The 21,526-nt window shown below is 49.1% G+C and overlaps 1 protein-coding gene and 1 pseudogene across 1 annotated transcript in view; both read right to left on the minus strand.

The window, feature by feature from the left end:
- LOC141059305 (uncharacterized) overlaps nt 1-6,652 on the minus strand; it is a 38,504-nt pseudogene extending 31,852 nt beyond the window's left edge.
- Nucleotides 1-21,526, minus strand: part of LOC141059299 (uncharacterized) — a 779,988-nt gene that overhangs the window by 693,407 nt on the left and 65,055 nt on the right. The gene's annotated exons all lie outside the window — the stretch shown is intronic.

The following is a 21,526-nucleotide window of genomic DNA, read 5'->3' on the forward strand; positions in this document are numbered from 1 at the left end:
TTGTTCACCTGCAAAATCTTATTCCACCTCCTTGTTCCATGGCCATCCACTGGGAGGATGGAAGAGAAGACCACCTGCGTTCCCAGTTCTTTCACTTTCTTGCCTAAGTCTTCAAAGTCTCTGCAGATGGTTTCCAGGTCGTTTCTTGCGGTGTCATTTGTCCCCACATGTATTAGCAGGAATGGGTAGTCATCTGTAGGTCTGAAGAGTCCTGATATCCTGTCAGACACATCTTTAATTTTTGCACCTGGAAGACAGCACATTTCTCTTGAAGTTATATCCGGTCTGCAGATAGCGGCCTCTGTTCCTCTCAACAGGGAATCCCCCATGACCACCACTCTCCGTTTCTTCTTCACAACACTTTTCTTTCTCCATCCAGGAGGACTCTGAAGGCGTACAAGGTTGCCGTTTGTTGGCAAAGTCTTATCCTGATGTATTTCTTCATCGTTTTCCTGCGTGAGAGCCCGGTACTGGTTCCTGAGCAGTATGGGTGCTGACTGCCTCCTGATCCTCCTGCTTCTCTGGAACTTCATGAGAAGTTTATAGATCACAGGAGGCACATTACTCTATAAAATGCTTCTTCTGCATTATGCAGTCAGGAACTTTCCGCTTACATGTGGCGGTACATAACTTTTGTTATAAGCCAAATAGTCCAGCAAACCTGAGCTAAGGACCTCACCCTGTTCTTTGTTTCTGCTATTGTCTTTGCCGGCAATCCAGATTCTCACTGCCATTATATCTTTGCTTTCCTTCAGAACGTACTAGCTGATGTCTCCCTCCTGGCACATAACACAATATCAATTCAGGACTGCAACCAGGTAGACCAAAGGTCTGTATTTCTCACTTATTTATCCCTATCTGACTCGTCACAAGGAATTTGTTCTCCTGTGTGCCCATGTAGTTCAGTAGGAGGTCCCCCACACAGTATGATGGCCCCCACAGACCACACACAGTACGACAGACCCCACAGCACCTCACACAGTATTATGGCCACCACAACCGTCTACAGAAAATAAGGATTCAAAGTCAGTATGGAGGCATTTACAGTCCACCATAACCCCTTACGCGTTCGCTGTGCATAGACCTGTATGGCTAATGCATGGTATCTAAATGCAACCATGCATTAGCGCATACCGTTAACGCTAGGGCACATTAGATGTAAAAAAAAAACAAAAAAAAAAACAAAACACATCAGCGTTAGCGCATCCGTTTAACGGATGCCCCTAACGCAATATGAACCTAACCTTACTCTGTATAATGACCCCTACAGCCACACATTCAGTATGAGAGTCCCAACAGCTCTTCTCAATATTAAGCCTCCACAATTCCTGATATTTAAAAAAAAACAGACACACTACTCGCCCAACCCTGTTTCCAAGGTGCAATGCTCCAGTCTGTGCAGTGTGAGTACTGAGGCTCCATACTACAGGGGTGATGAAGTGACATCATTGTGCTAGTAGTGCACGGAGTCTCAGACTTACACTGGTGGATCAGGAGCTTTCGACTCCCTGATTCACTATTCTATTCAATGGTATCTCTGTCATGGGAATGTGGATATATCTGAAATTGTGATGATGGGAAGGAGAGAGTGACCAATAACAAACCCCACGAACCCTGTCAATTCATAGGCACCATAGCAAGTGAGTGGACTACCGTTATGGATGATACACTCTGCCTATCCAACTATCATATGATAAATATCTCATAGATCCTGGGTTCATTAGTATCTGCACCAAGAATGAGGATAAGTGAGTATTTGTTAATTAGCTGTGAGGTTGTCGGTGGGGTGGATGGTACCATATTGAACATGTAGGGGGCCGTACTGTGCAAACATTAGAAAGTGGGGGGAAGGCAGTACTGTGGGAACATTATTCTGTGTGTGGTGGGATTATGGTGCTATGGAAACATTATACTGTGTGGAGAGAATGGCGGTACTGCGAGAAGATTATACTGTTTATGGAGGGAACTTCGGACTGTGAGATTATACTATGTGTGGGGGTATGGCGATACTGTAGAAATCTCTTGTGTGAGAGATGCCAATACTGTGGAAACTTTATACTGTTTGAGGGGCCTCCGCTACTGTATAAGAGGTGTAAAAAGGTGTTACATAAGAACAAATCCTCAGGACTGTGCGTCATTTGTACAAAAAGACTGCCATCTGCCGTCCAGATGGGACCTTATGGAATGAATGGAAAGGGGGAGAGTTTCAGGCAGTAAGAGTCTAGATGGTACATCAGATCAGGTGACCTTGATGAGGCAGTTTACCGTTACTATAAAGGCCATAGCCCCAAAGCCAGGACAGATCTGGCGCCAAGTAAAAAAAAAAAAAAAAAACAGAGTGCCAGTAAAGAGTTTGAGGTACCAGGCCATGGTAAAGTGCCCGAGGCAGCTGGTTGTGGGGCAGAACCCAGACTACACGAGCCAAGGCATGAGAACCATACCTGCTCTGGTTACGTTCCAGAGTCCAGACTATGCTTGTCAAGGCCTGAGAACCTGACCTGCACCGGTCAAGACTCAAAGTGCTGACTACACCAGGCAAGAGCAGAGTCCCAGCTCTCATTACTTCTGGTACAAGAGACGGATGTGCCAGTGATCTGTGAGTAGATTCTGCTCAGTAGTATATGCCTGCAGTTAAGATCAGGAGGCGCGAGTGAGCCGGGCCATTGCTTCCAGCACTGACGTCAGTACAGGTGTTGGTCCAGGATAGTACAACAGACAAGGTGAAAGCTGGTTGAAGTGAATGCGGCCCAACAAGCCTTGACAGACTTTGTAAGGAGGACTTATGGCCTAACGGAAAAAGGTGGAGACCCCACTATGGTCCGTGTTCACAGAAGAGACAGTGTTGTCGACTATGTGTCAGGAAAGTCACCATTGTCAGTAGTTAAAGTAACATTTGGTTAGAGGCGGCTATTACAGTGAGAGTGAGCCGGAGAATTCATTGTATATCTGATATTGTACATTTCACCTCGAAATCACCCTGTTTGGCATTAGTCACTGTTCCCATAGTGATCACAATTCCCATTATCAGGGAAATAAATAATATTGGTTACTTCCGATTTGTCTGTGTGTTGTATCCGGTCACCTGCTCACAGGGCATAATGGGGGCATTACACTGTGTGGGGGCCAAGAAAGGGGCCCTGTATTATGAGAACAACCCGTTTCCTCCCTTCCAGTCTTCCATAGTTGGGTCGTATGTATCTATTACAGGAAACAGAACAGAAACTTTATGATTCTTATAAAGTGGCAACAAAGACCCCAAAAGAGTCTGTGCTGAAGGGGTTAATGTCCATTGTGCTCAGTAATGGGGAATCTCCAGCACCGACCGCCACCCGCAGAGCCGCACTCCACATAGAGAATAATGGAGCTTCCAGCACCGACCTCCACCCACACTCCACATAGAGAATGGAGCCTCCAGCACCGACCTCCACCCACAGAGCCGCACTCCACATAGAGAATAATGGAGCCTCCAGCACCGACCTCCACCCGCAGAGCCGCACTCCACATAGAGAATAATGGAGCCTCCAGCACCTACCTCCACCCGCAGAGCCGCACTACACAGAGAATAATGGAGCCTCGAGCACCGACCTCCACCCGCAGAGCCGCACTACACAGAGAATAATGGAGCCTCGAGCACCGACCGCCACATAGAGAATAATGGAGCCTCGAGCACCGACCTCAACCCGCAGAGCCACACTCCACATAGAGAATAATGGAGCCTCCAGCACCTACCTCCACCCGCAGAGCCGCACTACACAGAGAATAATGGAGCCTCGAGCACCGACCTCCACCCGCAGAGCCGCACTACACAGAGAATAATGGAGCCTCCGGCACCGACCTCCACCCGCAGAGCTGCACTCCACATAGAGAATAATGGAATCTCCAGCACCAACCTCCACCCACAGAGCTGCACTCCACATAGAGAATAATGGAGCCTCCAGCACCGACCTCCACCCGCAGAGCCGCACTCCACATAGAGAATAATGGAGCCTCCAGCAACTACCTCCACCCGCAGAGCCGCACTACACAGAGAATAATGGAGCCTCGAGCACGGACCTCCACCCGCAGAGCCGCACTCCACTTAGAGAATAATGCAGCCTCGAGCACCGACCTCCACATAGAGAATAATGGAGCCTCCGGCACCGACCTCCACCCGCAGAGCCGCACTCCACATAGAGAATAATGGAGCCTCCGGCACTTACCTCCACCCGCAGAGCCGCACACCACATAGAGAATAATGGAGCCTCCAGCACTGACCTCCACCCGCAGAACCGCACTCCACATAGAGAAAAATGGCGCCTCCAGCACCGACCTCCACCCGCACAGCCACACTCCACATAGAGAATAATGGAGCCTCCGGCACCTACCTCCACCCGCAGAGCCACACTCCACATAGAGAAAAATGGAGGCTCCAGCACCTACCTCCACCCGCAGAGCCGCACTACACAGAGAATAATGGAGCCTCGAGCACCGACCTCCACCCGCAGAGCCGCACTACACAGAATAATGGAGCCTTGAGCACCGACCTCCACATAGAGAATAATGGAGCCTCGAGCACCGACCTCCACCCGCAGAGCCTCACTCCACATAGAGAATAATGGAGCCTCCAGCACCGACCTCCACCCGCAGAGCCACACTCCACATAGAGAATAATGGAGCCTCCAGCACCGACCTCCACCCGCAGAGCCGCACTCCACATAGAGAATAATGCAGCCTCCGGCACCGACCTCCACCCGCAGAGCCGCACTCCACATAGAGAATAATGGAGCCTCCGGCACCGACCTCCACCCGCAGAGCCGCACTCCACATAGAGAATAATGCAGCCTCCGGCACCGACCTCCACCCGCAGAGCCGCACTCCACATAGAGAATAATGGAGCCTCCAGCACCGACCTCCACCCGCAGAGCCACACTCCACATAGAGAATAATGGAGCCTCCAGCACCGACCTCCACCCGCACTCCACATAGAGAATAATGGAGCCTCCAGCACCGACCTCCACCCGCAGAGCCACACTCCACATAGAGAATGGAGCCTCCAGCACCGACCTCCACCCGCAGAGCCACACTCCACATAGAGAATAATGGAGCCTCCAGCACCGACCTCCACCCGCAGAGCCACACTCCACATAGAGAATAATGGAGCCTCCGGCACCGACCTCCACCCGCAGAGCCGCACTCCACATAGAGAATAATGGAGCCTCCAGCACCGACCTCCACATGGAGAATAATGGAGCCTCCAGCACCGACCTCCACCCGCAGAGCCGCACGCCACATAGAGAATAATGGAGCCTCCAGCACCGACCTCCACAGAGAATAACGGAGCCTCCAGCACCGACCTCCACCCGCAGAGCCGCACTCCACATGGAGAATAATGGAGCCTCCAGCACCAACCTCCACCCGCAGAGCCGCACTCCACATAGAGAATAATGGAGCCTCCAGCACTGACCTCCACCCGCAGAGCCGCACTCCACATAGAGAATAATGGAGCCTCCAGCACCGACCTCCACCCGCAGAGCCACACTCCACATAGAGAATAATGGAGCCTCCAGCACCTACCTCCACCCGCAGAGCCGCACTCCACAGAGAATAATGGAGACTTCAGCACCGACCTCCACATAGAGAATAATGGAGCCTCCAGCACCGACCTCCACCCGCAGAGCCGCACTCCACATAGAGAATAATGGAGCCTCCAGCACCGACCTCCACCCGCAGAGCCACACTCCATATAGAGAATAATGGAGCCTCCGGCACCGACCTCCACCCGCACTCCACATAGAGAATAATGGAGCCTCCAGCACCGACCTCCACCCGCAGAGCCGCACTCCATATAGAGAATAATGGAGCCTCCAGCACTGACCTCCACCCGCAGAGCCACACTCCATATAGAGAATAATGGAGCCTCCAGCACTGACCTCCACTTGCAGAGCCGCACTCCAAATAGAGAATAATGGAGTCTCCAGCACCGACCTCCACCCGCAGAGCCGCACTCCACATAGAGAATAATGGAGCCTCCAGCACCGACCTCCACCCGCAGAGCCGCACTCCACATAGAGAATAATGGAGCCTCCAGCACCGACCTCCACCCGCACTCCACATAGAGAATAATGGAGCCTCCAGCACCGACCTCCACCCGCAGAGCCGCACTCCACATAGAGAATAATGGAGCCTCCAGCACCGACCTCCACCCGCACTCCACATAGAGAATAATGGAGCCTCCAGCACCGACCTCCACCCGCAGAGCCGCACTCCATATAGAGAATAATGGAGCCTCCAGCACTGACCTCCACCCGCAGAGCCGCACTCCACATAGAGAATAATGGAGCCTCCAGCACCGACCTCCACCCGCAGAGCCACACTCCATATAGAGAATAATTGAGCCTCCGGCACCGACCTCCACCCGCAGAGCCACACTCCACATAGAGAATAATGGAGCCTCCAGCACTTACCTCCACCCGCAGAGCCGTACTCCACATAGAGAATAATGGAGCCTCCAGCACTTACCTCCACCCGCAGAGCCGCACTCCACATAGAGAATAATGGAGCCTCCAGCACCTACCTCCACCCGCAGAGCCGTACTCCACATATATGGCTGCTCTGTGCGCACAGGACCTGTGATGAGGTCACAGGAGGGGAGGAGTCAGGGGTCACATGATCTCCGGAGTGCAGACATGGAGCCTTCTCCTCAGTCAGTGACCTTCCCGCCATTATTCCCCCTCACTACTGGCACAATTCCCCCGCGCCGCCTTTTCTACACAGTGTTATGTGTGGAATGTAACATGTGATTTCTCTGGAGACAAATAGACCCCACACATGAGGGAATTATCACCAGTTACCGGACAGCTACTATATGGCGGCATATGATTGTGCTATCGCCTCCATACCAGGAGCCAAAATGCAGAAATCTCCTTTATTTAACCCCTTCCAGAGTCCGGCTGAGGCTCATATTCGGCGTCCACCTCTCCAGTCACCGTGCGTCCGTGCTTGGATTTTAGAAAATAAAAAACAAATCTGAACTGAGAAAAGTAAGTTAATGTGTATGCACAATGTGAGTGCATATTAACACATGACCAATAACCAGAGAAAACAAAAAGCAAAAAACACAAATATCCTGAACTAAAAAGTAAAAAATGTGTACTGCAAATAATGCATAAAGGTAATAATAATAATAAGGGTATTTAGTAAACATAATTTTGATCAAAATAATGTGCAAGCCATCCCGCCATGTCACGGCAACCCTTGTGGGACAGTCCCTACTCTAGTATTTAAAACCTTTTCACTTGCCAAGTGACGTGAATGTGAATAAGGATCGAGCGGCTGAACCACTAGTAACAGCTTAGGCCAGACTGGATGGCTTTCCCAGCTCAGAAAGAGGGCGGTCACACCCATATATGCACTTAATGCACAATGAAATGAATAAAAAACGAATCTGAACTGAGAAAGTAAGTTAATGTGTATGCACAATGTAAGTGCATATTAACACATGACCAATAACCAGAGAAAACAAAAAGCAAAAAACTAGAGTCTAGCCATCCAGTCTGGCCTAAGCTTTTACTAGTGGTTCAGCCGCTCGATCCTTATTCACATTCACGCCACTTGGCAAGTGAAAAGGTTTTAAATACTAGAGTAGGGACTGTCCCACAAGGGTTGCCATGACGTGGCGGGATGGCTTGTACATTATTTTGATCAAAATTATGTTTTCTAAATACCCTTATTATTATTTCCTTTATGCATTATTTGCAGTGTATTTTTTACTTTTTAGTTCAGGATATTTGTGTTTTTTGCTTTTTGGATTTTAGAGAGAGTAGTAAAATCACGGTGCACAATCCCTGTCCTTTACCCCTTATATCTGACCTGTTTAACCCATTATCTGGAGAGAAATGATTTTACAAACTCAGTGTGAGAGGGGTGTCACGCTCACGCCCTGACTGGTGGGTGGGAGCCGGGCGGTTGTGGCCCCATTGTGCCACAAACCAGACTACCCTGGAAGGGACGTGGCTATGACAGCTGCCTTGGTCGTCTCTGGAGCCTCTGATGGTGAGGTAAGGCTTGTGCGGCAGGCAGCTGCCAGGTGCCACTCCAGGGTGGTGTCTGGCTGTGTCTGCTGATCCCACTTGGGGAGACGGTTGCACGGCAGAGATACAGGGCAGGCTGGTGTGGTGAACAAAGGAACAGGTAGGGACCTGTTCACCTAGTGGCCAGGTACTGGCCGGAAGGAATGGAATATAGAGGACAGGGCTGCCACTAGGAATTTCGGGGCCCCATACTGACAAAATTTTTGGGGCCCTCAAGACTCCGCCCATGCTCCACCCCAGCCCCGCCTCCACCCCTCAAACTATCCACAGTCCCACCGCTCTCTCTTTTAAAAACTCCACTTCTAACCAATCACACAATAACAGTTCCCAACACCAGATCACACATATAGCCGGCAGCTTTTGTTTTGGCTAAAAGATTTTTTTAAGCCGCCACCACAACACGGTAGACACTTTTGGCCGAGCTCTACTCTACTGTAACATATTAAACATTTGTTAAAATGTGCAATATAATTTAGGTATTTTTTTATTTATTTTTCAATTTTTAAAATGACCAATAATGTCACATACAGGGGACAAATTCCACCATACCATGACCAAATCATATAATACCATCACATAATGACCTATAATACCACATATAAAGGAACAAATACCACCACAAAATGTCCAGACCACATATGACCACCACAAAGTGACCAAATAATAGCATATACAAGGAACAAATACCACCGCACCATGACCAAACCACATATTACTACCACAAAGCGACCAAACAATAGCACATACAAGCGACAAATACCGCGACACCATGTCCAGACCACATATTACCACCACATAGTGAATGAATACTACAATACTGATCAGTAATAAAAAAAAACAATACTATCACCATAACTGCCATTATACACAGGAAATCTGTACTTAGTATGCAGTGTCTGTGTACAGGTAATACAGTGATCAATGACATTATACACAGGAGCTCTGTATATAGTATACAGTGTATAGTGTCAGTGTATGTGTATAGTTAACACACTAACTCACCAGTGACGTCCTTCATCTTTGCTTTTCATCTTTCATCCAGCACAGACCGCCATCAATTCTTCCAGCCAGGACTCGTCTCTGCAGGAAATAACATAGTTATCTAGAGCTTCACTTGCAGAACACATTACTTATTTTTTTCCCAACTTCTACATTACACCACATGAAGAAAAAAAGGCAACATAGTATCACTCTACACAGTAACAGGACCGCCCCCCCATTTAAAACAGTATACTCAAAAAATAAAATAAATACATCACTGCAGTAATAATATCCCTTAATTAGCCCCTATGGTAATAATATCCCCCATCCTGGCTCCCGTGTTTCTCATTCCTGGCTTCAGCCAAATGTTCTCTCATCCTGCCCTCATGAGTATCCATCCTGCCCCATCTGTCTCCATCGTATCCATCCTGCCCCATGATCCTGCTCGATCTGTCTCCAATCCTGCCCCCATGTCTTTCATCCTGCCCCGTATCTCAATTCTGCCTCGTATCTCCAATCATGCCCCCAGTGTCTTTAATCATGCCCCATAGATCCATTCTGTCCCATGTCTCCAATCATGCCCCCTGTGCCTCCAATCATGCCCCTAGTGTCTGCAATTCTGCCCCCTGTGTTATGAGCAGTGGAACGCACTAAATAAAATTAAAATAACGTGCGTTCACCGTTCGGGGTCCACCGTGCGGTAGATGGGGTAACCGCTGCTAAAAGAGTCAGGGCACTCAGGCGGTAATGTGCACAGGGTTAGCTGCACTCCGTGCACTAAAGCAGACTCTGTTATATGCACAGAGCTGCCAACAAAAACATAAATACCGCTGAGTCTGTACAGGGTCACAGACTTCAGCGATGTGGACACGGTATTAAAGGTCACAGGAATAGCCTTAAACACCAGGACTATCCCCTAGAGACCTACCGTAAAAAATAAGGTGAGGTGTCGCAACTGCAAACACCCGGGAGGCTGCAACCGCAGCGCGGCGTGAACAGAGCCGCAAGCAAGGCGCTGCAAAGATGCTGGCGCAATGTAGGACGCTTAGCTGCTGCAAAAGGTATTGCTGGAGCGCGCTGGCGCTAGCGCTGCTACTGGCGGCTGCCCAATCACTCACACAATCGTAATATCAGAGGGAAGGGGTTTCATAATAAGTCATTCACCAGTCCAAGCATCCAATACCAAACACACAGCAGCAAGTATGAAAAATACTAGCGCATGGCGGAACAGCCATGCGCATTTTTTATAGTGACCTGGACCTTCCAGAAATCTCCAGAGCCCCGAGCTGAAACAATGGAATCAGGAGCAGGACCTGAGCACCTGACTCCTGAACTCCAATGGGAGCTCATTCCAGGAGCATGCTCAGAAGCTGGCTGAAAGGACTTAGCCTCTGGAGACAAATGTGAGGATCTGGATCTCTGCATAAGTATGGCAGGACACAGATTCCTAACATTACCCCCCTCCTAAGGCCCCCTCCTCCCCGAGCCCTCCGGGCGCATACCCTGTGCCCTACGGTGGCATAGGGCTCAAACTCGTCCGAGGGCGAGCTTGGTGTCCAGGAAGGGGTTACCGTAACCCGAGACACCTGGAAGGCATCAGAGGAACCAAGGTCACCAGGTTTCAAGAGGGTCACTTGGGAGATAGTAGGAGCGGGAGTGACAGAGGCACGCTTCCGTGTGTCGGCAGATGTCGCCACCCTCTGTCTAGGAGGGTTAGACTGAGCACATAAGGTGCAAGCCTGAATAAATTTTTTTATGTCCCGAGCTCTATGGGGCCACCAATACGCATCAGCCAACATTTTTGAGACCTACATATAGCCCCGATGGTGGTGCGTGTTAGGCGCATGCTCCCAGGCGAGCACCTGAGCCCTGAGATGAGGAGGGACAAAGGTCTCGATAGCCGGTTCAGACTCCGACCTTTGCGGGGAGCCGGCTTCCGGAGAAACCGAAAAAGAAATACATCAGAAACCGATGAAGAAATACATCAGGATAAGACTTTGCCAACAAACAGCAACCTTGTACGCCTTCAGAGTCCTCCTGGATGGAGAAAGAAAAATGTTGTGAAGATGAAACGGAGAGTGGTGGTCATGGGGGATTCCCTGTTGAGAGGAACAGAGGCCGCTATCTGCAGACCGGATATAACTTCAAGAGAAATGTGCTGTCTTCCAGGTGCAAAAATTAAAGATGTGTCTGACAGGATATCAGGACTCTTCAGACCTACAGATGACTACCCATTCCTACTACTACATGTGGGGACAAGTGACACCGCAAGAAACGACCTGGAAACCATCTGCAGAGACTTTGAAAACTTAGGCAAGAAAGTGAAAGAACTGGGAGCGCAGGTGGTCTTCTCTTCCATCCTCCCAGTGGATGGCCATGGAACAAGGAGGTGGAATAAGATTCTGCAGGTGAACAACTGGCTACGTCGATGGTGCCGTCAGCAATGATTTGGATTTCTGGATCACGGAGTGAATTACTTATACGATGGACTACTTGCTAGAGATGGGGTGCACCTTACGAAGACTGGAAAGCATGTATTTGGAAGTCGCCTTGCTACACTTGTAAGGAGAGCTTTAAACTAGAACAACATGGGAAGGGAAGCAAAAGACCAGAAAAAGCCATACACCTGACAAATGCTATTGAGAACTCTGCTATTAGAAGTGGAAAGGCAGAACAAAGACAAAAGAATCTAATTAATAAAAATATTGGAGAAAGAGAAACCAATCACAAACTAAAATGTTTCTATACTAATGCACAAAGCATGGGCAACAAACAAGGAGAATTGGAACTACTAACACAGGAAAAGAAATATGATGTCATTGGAATCACTGAAACTTGGTGGGACAATACACATGATTGGAATACAAGACTAGAAGGATACAACTTATTTGCAAGAAACAGACTTGATAAACGAGGAGTGGGTATCGCATTGTATGTTAGAAAAGTGTATATCTGAACAGAGATTGAAGCTTCAGAGACTGGGAGTTCTGTTTAAACTGTTTGGGTAAGAATACAAGGACAGAACAATGGAAAGGACACCGTTGTAGGCATTTACTACAGGCTGCCTGTGCAAGCTGAAGATATGGATGAACTCTTTATGCATCAGATGGCCAAGTTCTCCAAAAAATATGACATAGTTGTCATGGGAGATTTCAACTATCCAGACATTTGTTGGGAATCTCTCTCAGGCAAAACTAACAGGTCAAGGAAATTCTTATCCTCTCTTGCTGACAACTTTATCTTCCAAAAGGTAGGGGAGAAAACAAGGGGAACTGCTACCTTGAATCTAATCCTTATAAACAGGGAGGAAATGGTTGAGGAGGTAAAAGTGGCTTGGACCCTAGGAGGTAGCGACCATGCTATTTTAGAATTTTGGATAACTAGAGGCGGAAGACCTGTGAAGACTCAGACGTCAAGGTTAGATTTCAGAAAGGAAGATTTTAAGGGATTCAGAAAGAGAATTGGAGGGATCCAATGGCTGGATATCCTTAAAGACAAAAATGTCCAGGAAGGATGGGAAATCTTGAAAAATGAAATTCTCAAAGCACAGTTGTTAACAATTCCGAAAAGAGGGAAGAATAGAAAGCATTTAAGGAAACCAGGATGGATGAACACAGAACTTAAGCACATGCTAAAAAGGAAGAAAAAAATGTTTATAAAATGGAAAGAGGGAGGCATATCTAAAGAAGAATATAATGCTGTCTGCAGAACCTGCAGGGCACAAATCAGATTATCTAAAGCTGAAAATGAATTGAGGCTTGCAAGATATGTCAAAAACAATAATAAAGGATTTTGGGGATAAGTCAAAAGTAAAAGAAAAGTCAAAGATGCTATAGGATTTTTACAGGATGAAAATGATGAAATGGTAAGACAGGATGTTGAGAAGGCTGAACTTTTAAATTCCTATTTTGCATCTGTTTTCTCTCAGAAAGGAAATGTAACATCAACTGTTATTCACTGTCCTATTAAGGGAATAGAAGAATCCAGGATATTTATAAACAGAAAGATAGTGAGGAAACACTTAGCTAACCTAAATGAATTCAAGTCTCCAGGTCCAGATGAATTACACCCCAGAGTACTGAAGGAGATAGCAGAAGAAATTTTTGAACCCATCTCCATAATCTTTGAAAATTCTTGGAGAACAGGAGAAGTGCCAGAAGACTGGAGAAGAGAAAATGTTGTTCCTATCTTCAAAAAGGGGAAGAAGGTGGACCCAGGCAACTATAGGCCGGTGAGTCTGACTTCTATACCAGGAAAGATCTTTGAACAAATTATTAAACAACATGTATGTCAATACCTGGATAAGAATGAAGTGATCAAACTGAGTCAGCATGAGTTTGTAACTAATAAGTCATGTCAGACTAACTTAATTTCCTTCTATGATGGTACCACTGATTGGGTGGATCAAGGAAATGCTATAGATATAGTATATCTTGACTTCAGCAAAGCATTTGACAAAGTATCTCATACAATCCTTATTAAAAAAAATGACTAAGTATGGAATGGACAAGGCAACTGTTAGGTGGATTCGTAACTGGCTTAGTGATCAGACCCAAAGAGTGGTCGTAAATGGCTGCACATCCAGTTGGAAGAATGTCTCAAGTGGGGTACCACAGGGCTCTGTCCTGGGCCCTGTATTGTTCAACATCTTTATCAACGATTTAGATGAAGGAATTGAGGGTAAACTGATTAAATTTGCTGATGACACAAAGCTAGGAGGGATAGCTAATACTAGAGAAGAGAGAGAGAGGATTCAAAAAGATTTAAATAAACTGGAGAAGTGGGCAGCAACTAACAGAATGGTTTTTAACAGGGAGAAATGCAAAGTACTACATCTGGGCAATAAAAATGAAAAAAGCATATACAGAATGGGAGGAATTGGGCTAAGTGACAGCACATGTGAAAAAGACTTGGGTATACTAATAGATCACAGACTGAATATGAGTCAACAGTGTGATGCAGCAGCAAAAAAGGCAAATGCAATTCTAGGATGTATTAACAGAAGCATAGAGTCTAGATCACGTGAAGTCATTATTTCCCTCTACTCCTCTTTGGTCAGACCTCATCTGGAATATTGTGTCCAGTTTTGGGCACCACATTTTAAAAAAGACATCAACAAACTGGAGCAAGTTCAGAAAAGAGCGACCAGAATGGTGACCGGTCTGCAAACCCTGTCTTATGAGGAAAGGTTGCAGGATTTGGGAATGTTTAGTTTGCAAAAGAGAAGACTGAGAGGAGACTTAATAGCTGTCTACAAATATCTAAAGGGCTGTCACATTGTAGAAGGATCAACTTTATTCTCATTTGCACAAGGAAAGACTAGAAGCAATGGGATGAAACTGAATGGGAGGAGACACAGATTAGATATTAGAAAAAACTTTTTGACAGTTAGAGTGATCAATGAGTGGAACAGGCTGCCATGAGAAGTGGTGAGATCTCCTTCAATGGAAGTCTTCAAACAGAGGCTGGAGAGACATCTGACTGGGATGATTTAGCGAATCCTGCTTTGAGCAGGGGGTTGGACCAGATGGCCCAGGAGGTCCCTTCCAACTCTACGATTCTATGATTCTATGATTCGAACAGACATGGTGACAACCGCAGATGGATTCCTGGTCAGAGTCTGTATTAAAGTTGGTGCGAGACACCTCCATGGGCTCAGGAGGTAGAACCTCAGGCTCGTCTAGCTCAAGGGGTACAAAAAATTTGGGAGCAGAAACGGATTTGCGCTTGGAGTGAGCTCGCTCCATACCGCACTCCGAAAAACGGAGATCGATGCGTGAGGAGACTGAAATTAGCTCTTCCAAGCTAGTGGGAATCTCTCTAGTAGAGAGAGCATCCTTCACATGCTCCGCTAGACCACGCCAAAAAACGGGGATTAGGGCCTTGTCGGACCATTCCAACTCGGACGCCAGTGTCCGAAAACGGACGGCATACTGGCTAACCGAGAGTGACCCCTGAGTGAGGGCGAGTAACTGCAGGGACGTATCATGCGTGACCCGAGGACCGAGAAAAACTTGCCTGATGGCAGTTACCAAGTTAGCCACGGACCGAATCTTGGGGTCACCACGCTCCCACAGAGGCATAGCCCATTCCAGCGCCTTGCCCGACTGTAGGGAGATAACAAAAGCCACCTTGGCCCGCTCCGTAGGGAATTGCGCAGCCAGCAGCTCCAGGTGTATCGAGCACTGGCTGATAAAACCCCTACAGGAGGCGCCATCCCCAGCATATTTATCGGGCAACGGGAGGCGGGTAACTGTCGGTGCAAGGGCGGACATGGACATACGTCCTACCGCATCTGTGAGTGCCTGGACGGCAGCATCTGTAGCCTGCGCAGCTGCGAGAGACCTCTCAAGAGTAGCAAGACGAGCCTCGAGCTAACGCACAAGCTGTAATAGCTGCTGCTGATCTGCCATCTCTAGCCAGACCCTGGCGCTAGTATTATGTTATAAGCGGTGGAACGCACTAAATAAAATTAAAATAAAGTGCGTTCACCGCTCGGGGTCCACCGTGCGGTAGATGGGGTAACCGCTGCTAAAAGAGGCAGGGCACTCAGGCGGTACTGTGCACAGGGTTTTAGCTGCACTCCGTGCACTAAAGCAGACTCTATTATATGCACAGAGCTGCCAACAAAAACATAAATACCGCTGAGTCTGTATAGGGTCACAGACTTCAGCGATGTGGACACGGTATTAAAGGTCACAGGAATAGCCTTAAACACCAGGACTATCCCCTAGACCTACCGTAAAAAATAAGGTACGAGGTGTCGCAACTGCGAACACCCGGGAGGCTGCAACCGCAGCGCGGCGTGAACAGAGCCGCAAGCAAGGGGCTGCAAAGACGCTGGCGCAATGCAGGACGCATAGCTGCTGCAAAAGGTATTGCTGGAGCGCGCTGGCGCTAGCGCTGCTACTGGCGGCTGCCCAATCACTCACACAATCGTAATATCAGAGGGAAGGGGTTTCATAATAAGTCATTCACCAGTCCAAGCATCCAATACCAAACACACAGCAGCAAGTATGAAAAATACTAGCGCATGGCGGAACAGCCATGCGCATTTTTTATAGTGACCGGGACCTTCCGGAAATCTCCAGAGCCCCGAGCTGAACCAATGGAATCAGGAGCAGGACCTGAGCACCTGACTCCCGAACTCCAATGGGAGCTCATTCCAGGAGCATGCTCAGAACCTGGCTGAAAGGACTTAGCCTCTGGAGACAAATGTGAGGATCTGGATCTCTGCATAAGTATGGCAGGACACAGATTCCTAACACCCTGTGCCTCCAATCATGCCTCCTGTGCCTCCAATCTTGCCCCCAGTATCTCCAATCCTGCACCCAGTATCTCCAATCATGCCCCCAGTATCTCCAATCATGCCCCCATGGATCTCCAATCATGCCCCGTAGATTTATTCTGCCCCATGTCTCCAATCATGCCCCGTATCTCCAATCATGCCCACTGTGCCTCCAATCATGCCTCCTGTGCCTCCAATCCTGCCCCCAGTATCTCCAATCCTGCCCCCAGTATCACCAATCATGCCCCCGTGTATCTCCAATCCTGCCCCCGTGTATCTCCAATACTGCCCCAGTATCTCCAATCATGCCCCCGTGTATCTCTAATCCTGCCCTAAGTATCTCCAATCCTGCCCTCAGTATCTCCAATCATGCCCCCAGTATCTCCAATCATGCCCCCGTGTATCTCCAATCCTGCCCCGTGTATCTCCAATCCTGCCTCCGTGTCTTAAATCATGCCCCATCTCCATCCTGCCCCCAGTCTGTCTCCAATCCTGCCTGTCTCCATCCTGCCCCCTCCCCCCCGTGTCTCCAATCTGCCCTAGCAGGATGGAGACGCATGGTACATGAGTCTGCATCCTGCCGGGGAAACATATTGGCCGCTTTCAATAATTAAATTTAAAAAAAAAATTACACTACACCACATGAAGAAAAAAAGGCAACATAGTATCACTCTACACAGTAACAGGACCGCCCCCCATTTAAAACAGTATACTCAAAAAATATAATAAATACATCAATGCAGTAATAATATCCCTTTAATGTATTAGCCCGTATGGTAATATCATCCCCCATCCTGGCCCCCGTGTTTCTCATTCCTGGCTTCAGCCAAATGTTCTCTCATCCTGCCCTCATGAGTATCCATCCTGCCCCATATGATCTTCCCATCCTGCCCCATCTGTCTCCATCGTATCCATCCTGTCCCATGATCCTGCTCGATCTGTCTCCAATCCTGCCCCCATGTCTTTCATCCAGCCCCATGTCTCCAATCATGCCCCGTATCTCAATTCTGCCCCGTGTCTCCAATCATGCCCCCAGTGTCTTTAATCATGCCCCGTAGATCCATTCTGCGCAGGACTGTTAGGAACGGCAGAACGCACTAAATAAAATAATAATAAAGTGCGTTCGCCACTCGGGGTACACAATGCAGTAGGTGGTATAACTGCTGCTAAGTGGTGGCAGACAAGCAATATGGTGGCATGATGCACACGGGTTAAACTTCATCCGGAGTGCGCAGAGCAGCCTCTGTTCACACACAGAGGTGCTGCAACAAAAAACACACAAAATGCTGAACCTGTTAGTGACACAGGCTTCAGGTAGATGCACACACGGTATCTGGTCACAGGAGCAGGACCCAAGACAGAGGGGCTGCGTCCCTCTAGAACTACCGTGTGTGCGATGTCGCTGCTGCGAACGCCTAGAAGGGCTGCAACTGCAGCGCGGCGTAGGACACTGCTGCTCGACGACAAAGTCAGATAGCAAGCGCGATGTCGGACGCTAGCGTAGCGGTGCGGTGAGCACAGTGGCTTAAGGCTTGCCACTGACTGGCGCTGACTACTAAACTAATTCCCTATCACCATGCGTAATATCAGAGGGAAGGGGTTTCAAATGAGTCAGTTACCAGAGTCATACATCCGTCACCATTCACACATAGCAAGTATAGTCTATACTAGCGCATGGCGGAACGGCCATGCGCGCCTTTTATAGCAGCTGGGACCTTCTGCACGCTTCCAGATCTCTGAGATGGACCAATGAGAACAGGAGCGCAACCTGAGCACATAACTCCCGATCTCCAATGGGAGATCGTCCCATGAGCATGCCCAGTAAGAGGACAGAAGGACTTAGCCTCAGGAGAGATTTGCTGCAAGGCAATCTCCTCTGCAATCTCCTATGCAGTGGAAAAATAGGAGAGTGCAGAATGTGAGGATCTGGATCCCTGCTGAGTAAACACAGAAGTCCGACTCCTAACATTACCCCCCCTCCCTGAGCCTTACGATCCACCACCTTGTGCCCGTAAGAGGTATAGGCCTCACACTCGTCCGCAGGCAAATCTGATGTCCCGGTAGATGACAGAGAGACCCGGGACATGTGGAAGGCCTCAGGGGTGGCAAGATCGCCAGGTCTGAGAAGGGACCCGTGGGAGACAGTGGGAGCAGAAGTTAAAGTGGAACGCCACCATGTGTCGGCAGGCGTCTCCACTCTTCGCTTAAGGAGGCTATTCCGAGCACAAAAGGCGCAGGCCCGAATATATTTTTTAAAATCCCGAGCCCTGTGCGGCCACCAGTAAGACCCTGCCAGGAGTTTTGTGGTCTGCATATAGCCACAGTGACCACCCCTCCTGGACGTGTGTACCCAGGCAAGAACCTTCGGCCGAAGGTGGGGAGGAACAAGGGTCTTACCCGGTGGTACAGAATTTGGCCTTTGCGGGGCACTGTTGTTCTGAGACAGCGCATGTTGACAAAAAAGACAGTGACTGGAGTCTTGTACCGGACACGCCTGGAGAACGGCGCGAGACACCGCCATGGGTTCTGGGGGTGGAACCTCTGGCTCGGGTAGTTCCAGAGGCTCAAAAAAATTGGGAGCCAGAGTAACCTTCCGTTTGGATTGAGCACGCTCCATACCGCGCTCCGAAAAACGGAGGTCAATGCGGGTGGAAATGGCAATCAGCTCTTCCAAACTGGCAGGAACCTCTCTAGTGGAGAGAGCATCTTTAACGTGCTCTGCCAAACCTCTCCAAAAGACAGGGATGAGGGCTTTATCGGACCACTCCAACTCAGAAGCCAGTGTCCGAAAACTGACGGCATACTGACTGACTGAGATAGCACCCTGAGTCAAAGCAAGAAGCTGAAGAGAGGTATCGTGCGTGACCCGTGGACCAAGGAAGACCTGCTTAATAGCTGTTAGAAAGTGAGCAGCTGTCCGGAACTCTGGGTCACCATGCTCCCATAGTGACGTAGCCCACTCCAACACTTTGCCCGACAGCAGGGAAACCCCACCTTGGCCCGTTCTGTAGGGAATCGCGCAGCCAGTAACTCCAGCTGAATGGAGCACTGGCTGATGAAACCCCTACAGGAGGCGCCATCGCCAGAAAATTTATCGGGCAACGGGAGGCGGGTAACTGTCGGCGCTGGGGAAGACGTGGACATACGGGAAATCGCGTCTGTGATTGCCTTTACAGCAGCTTCGGTGGATTGTGCAGCTGAGAGATCCCTCTCAAGAGTGGCCAGCCGGCTCTCAAGCTGCCAAATACACTGTAAGACCATCGCTAGCCAGACCCATGCGCTAGTATAATGTTAGAAACGGCGGAACGCACTAAATAAAATAATAATAAAGTGTGTTCGCCGCTCGGGGTCCACCGTGCACTAGGTGGTATAACTGCTGCTAAGTGGTGGCAGACAAGCAATATGGCGGTATGATGCACACGGGTTAAACTTCACCCAGAGTGCGCAGAGCGGCCTCTGTTCACACACAGAGGTGCCGCAACAAAAAACACACAAAATGCTGAACCTGTTAGTGACACAGGCTTCAGGTAGATGCACACACGGTATCTGGTCACAGGAGCAGGACCCAAGACAGAGGGGCTGCGTCCCTCTAGAACTACCGTGTGTGCGACGTCGCTGCTGCGAACGCCTAGAAGGGCTGCAACTGCAGAAATCCGACTCCTAACAAGGACCTTGCAAAGGAATCAGAAAGATTCCGAAATGCGTAGGATAGAACTTTGGTCCTTTCAGCACTTCTTAGCCGGTCACGTGATCCATCATGTGACCGTGACGTCACGCAAGGTCCTGTTGTTTCTGTACCTTGCCGGCTTAAGCTATTACATGGCGCCTATGCCGCTCTCTACACTTGGCGGTGAGGGCGTCGGTTAGCAGGACGATTGTCACCGGCCGGGACAACGTCCGATACCTGATACTACACTACAATTATATCTGAGAGAACCGCCTTCCTCTCTATTGTGAATCGCTACCCTACCTTGGACGTGGACTAGTTACTCTGCCTGAACCAGGATTCTGCTGCACACAGGAAAGATTGGGAGGAACGATACTGTTATATATTCATCAAGGACTTTGCTGCACACAGGAATTCCTGGAGGAACTACATTATTACTCATTACCTATCTACTAAGGTAAATACCTGAGTATGTTATTGTTATGTTATTGGGTCGCCCTCCACCCAGATCTGTGGGGTACTCGGTACCGGGCCGGTGTCAGGGGGATGTGTCACAGCGGCGGTGACCCGGTCCGTGGCCCTGGGCGCCCAAATCAATGGTAGTCTGTAATATAGTTTAACTGGAATAGTATAGTTTGTGACGCCACATGTGGTGTTCGGCAAGTGAGATGTTAGGCCGACGCTGCATGCAGATCCTCTGGGGTTGATGGTGTGTTGCAGCCTAGATGGTATAGCTCCCCATAGGTGAAGCTGTAGCCCCAGGGCAGTGTAGATGTGATGACACTTGGATAGTGTAGTGTCTGGCGCAGGGGGTGTAGCAGTGCCAGGCTGGCAGACGCAGGAAGGAATGGAGGACACCAGGGCATGTAGTTCCAAAGCTTTACTCACAGTCTGTAGTGCCCGCTTCCGTACCGTGTCCTCCGGGTCAGAGACTCAATCAACCCCCCGGGCAAGCTAGGACTCTCCTCTCCAGCACTCCGCCAACATGTACCTTCCTGAACGACTCCTCTATAGCGCCTTAAAGTGTGAAGATCTCCTAGTACCGTGTTACACTGGAGTTCCTCCTGACAGATGTTCCCAAGAACCTTACTTGTATGGCAGACAGCTGTAGCCTGCTTCGGGGACTCCCTTCTCCTGAGTCCCGGCTCTCTATACAGTTGCTGTTGTGCCCCAAGTCTTAGATGGGAATAGTGCATTTACAGCCAACTACTCCACCGGTGTCTGCTGCAGAACCATAAGTGTCCATACAACCTCGGGGACCGGGCCCTGGCCTTGCGCTGAGAACCTATAGGCAGGGTTCCTCTTCCAACCCACGTCTCCTCTCTGTTCTCTCTACTCCTTCGTTCTGTACTAATCTCTCTTTCTTATGGAAGCTTAGGGTTCAGTTCACGTCTTTCTCCTCCTTTCCTTTCCCGTGCCAGCTGGCTCAGGTCACTGAGGCAGCTGCAGCACTCCTTCCTCCATCCCTTCTTCCAGGGATCCTCACTCCTCTCAGAGTGACCTCCTACTCCGCCAACCTTC

The sequence above is a fragment of the Dendrobates tinctorius genome, unplaced genomic scaffold (genome assembly GCF_039654945.1).
Source record: "Dendrobates tinctorius isolate UK_male_01 unplaced genomic scaffold, ASM3965494v1 ptg000226l, whole genome shotgun sequence".
NCBI classification, from domain to species: domain Eukaryota; kingdom Metazoa; phylum Chordata; class Amphibia; order Anura; family Dendrobatidae; genus Dendrobates; species Dendrobates tinctorius.